This window comes from Quercus robur, chromosome 1, assembly GCF_932294415.1.
Source record: "Quercus robur chromosome 1, dhQueRobu3.1, whole genome shotgun sequence".
Taxonomy (NCBI): domain Eukaryota; kingdom Viridiplantae; phylum Streptophyta; class Magnoliopsida; order Fagales; family Fagaceae; genus Quercus; species Quercus robur.
The window spans coordinates 54,909,236-54,912,233 of NC_065534.1; the positions used below are offsets into that span (position 1 = coordinate 54,909,236).

A 2,998-nucleotide genomic window follows, 5' to 3' on the forward strand; every position below is an offset into this window, starting at 1 on the left:
ACCCATTCTAGGAATATTACTCAAATTCGTATGCATGCGATTTACCATGTCTTTTGTTTCCCATTGATTACCTCACTCTTTATCATAACTTGTTTAGATTTAAGTTTGATTGGATTGATTGTTTTTTCATTTTGAGTAGTTTAACACCATGAAAGAAGTCCATGGTGATAGATCTTGGTGCAAATAAGCATGTTGTCAAGGACTGTCTATCCTTATGGTTTTGAGGCATAGGTCTTCTCTATCTATTACGTTACTATGGGGCTGGTGCAATGGAAACCTCTCTCTGATTACTACTTCATTTTTTGATAAGCAACAATAATAAAAGTGCCAGAAAAGTAGGTAAAAAACAGTGGATTAATATAACGGTAGAGCAAAAAACATATATGTTTTGCATACAATTCTTTCTAAAGTTTCAATAATTTCAACAAGATTTTTTATTTGCAATGTAGAATTGTTGAGCATGTGTAGTTAATTTATTTAACATTTATGCTTTTCCACCAATATATTTTGCACTTTTGCTTCATCATTTTCTTTGTATTTAATCACGTAGTTTCTTAATTGTTTATTTTTATATGTTTTGTGCTTCTAACAATTGAAAGAGTAATGATGCTAATATAGTAACTTTTACATTCTTTATAGGCTGTTCCCCAGAAAATTTCACTAAATTGCACTCTTTTGATTAGTGTTTGTGCTAAGCTAAGCTACAATACCAACTATGCCGTGTGAATGCCCCTGCTATTGCCTCCCATATTTGGAACATGAGATGCTCTTGTCGCAGGACAACCTGAATTTTGCAACAATAAATTTAAAAGACAGGAAAATAAACGACAGGAACCTAGGAGTCAACACCAAGCGAGGAAAAAACTGTTAGGAGTTAGCACCTAGGGTTGGCTAGAATCAGCACCAGACCAAAGAATCCAATAGAAATTTCGATTCATCAAATCATCTCTATAAATCATCTCCAAAAGGAGTACAGTTGTTTGCTTATATAGGAAAAACTAAACCCTAGGTGTAAGAAACCCTACTTATTGAATGACAAAAATACCCTAAACTTTAAATAAAAATTCTAATTAACCAAATTAAATACTAGGGCCTATAATAAAGCACAATTAATGGTAAAAAAAAAACGAAACTAAATTTGTCTCTTTTGCTTCCCAAATCAGCTCCTCCCTTTCAAAAGCATCTTTGACCATTTAAATCCTGCTTCCTGGGATAGACCAAGATGCAACTTCTAATTGCAGTATGTTGTTATGGATATCCTCTGTAGGACCAGGGTTTTCCAACAAGTGGACTTCTTTGAAGCTTTAGCTTCTTAGCTATTGCTACCTTCATGATCTACAATTTACATGATATTGTTGTTTGTTGGATAAACATTATTTCATGGGTTGAGAAGTTTTCTGTTTTCTTGGATTACTTTATGACTCAAAATTTTCATTCTGTAGACTGACTGCATTGCTAGAATCTCACCTAAAGATGGTACTTTGCTTGGATGGGTTCTTCTTCAAAATTTAAGGTTTTCCTTTGCATTTCCTATCATTTTGATGAATTAGCTGATGTTTACACCTACAATTAGATAAATTAAGTTCTATTTTATGTTCTTGAAAGTTGCACTCAGTTGTCCTCTTTCTATCCTTTTCTTTTCTTACAGGGAAAATTTGGTACAAGCTGGGAATAATGTAAGTATTTGAACAAAATATAAAATACTCTATCTTTGTTAAAAAAATTACTTTGCCTATTATAGTGCACCTTGTGAATTGTAATACCATGTAGGCCTTATTTGGTTCCCTGAAAGAGAGGAAAAGACTCCTTAAAAATGGCTTTCCTTTTAGGCATCTACTTTTACTTCTTCTTAATCTTTCTTAGAATTAAATGCTTTTTAAAAAAAAAAAAAAATCTTTAAGTAGTTGCCTCTATATTTTTTGGTCAGAAGTTTTCTAATTAATTTTTCTTTGGAAATCTCATGTCCTTTTAGGGTATTGATGTTTTAAATGGCATAGCCTGGGACAGTGCTAAAAAGCGCATCTTTGGTAAGCTCCAATGTTTGATATGATTGCTCTAAAGTCAGCATTAATAATATTCGCTAGTGTTTTGACTTAAGATGGCACATGATCATGGAGGGGAATTATGATGAGTCAAAGGTGACAATGGATGCTATAATTGCATGGGCAATATGGAGTAATAGGAATGAAGTGTGTAATGGGGGTAGGGTTGTCCACAGGTCGGGCCGGGTTGGTTTTGGGTCCAACCAGGACTCGACCCACCGGCGTCAAGTGGAGGGGCAGAGGAACCCAGAACCGACCACCAGAAAAATCGGTCGAGTCGGTTTCAGGTGAGGGCGAGCGTTGGTCGGTTGCTGGAGTTAAAAAAATCATCGAAATCTAAAAAAAAAAAAAAAAAAAGTCGCCAGAATCTGGAAAATCATGCCGGAATCTGGAAAATCTTGCGGGATCTGGAAAATCATGTCAGAATCTGGAAAATCTCTTCGGTATCTTCATTTTCTCTCTAGAATCTGAAATTTTTCACTAAAAATTGCTGGAATTGGCCGGATCTGGCTAAATCCCACTAGATCTAGCCGGATCTGGCGAGATCTCGCCAAATGGTCGAGATCTTGCAGGATCTAGCTTGATTTTACAGGATTTGGCCGGATTTATATACAACTCCGGTCGAGTTCGGGTTGCTCGCGTTTTGGAGATGCAAACCCGCCAGTCGACCCGCTGGTGTCGGTTCTTGAGAACGGAAACCCGCTGCCAACTGACTGGACCTTTGGCTCAAACCGGAATCGAGTCTGCGTCGGGCGATTTGGCCAGGTTGTCGGGCTCCGGTCGGGTCTGGACAGCCCTAAATGGGTGTAAGAAGAAGTTTGGTAGAGAAATTGTGCAGTGGACTACTCGCTACCTCAAGGAGTATTATGCAGCAAGTGAGCAACCAGCCATAGTCCCAACGGCTCAAATAACAAATTGGATACCTCCACTAACGAATAGATATAAAATCAACGTTG

The 2,998-nt window shown here is 37.1% G+C and overlaps 1 long non-coding RNA gene across 1 annotated transcript; it reads left to right on the top strand.

Moving 5' to 3' along the window:
- The first annotated feature begins 1,344 nt into the window (after window positions 1-1,344).
- On the top strand, window positions 1,345-2,066 carry LOC126714411 (uncharacterized). Its single transcript, XR_007651600.1, has 3 exons — window positions 1,345-1,513; window positions 1,649-1,676; window positions 1,973-2,066. It is a non-coding gene; the product is annotated as an uncharacterized LOC126714411 (long non-coding RNA).
- The last annotated feature ends 932 nt before the right edge of the window (window positions 2,067-2,998 follow it).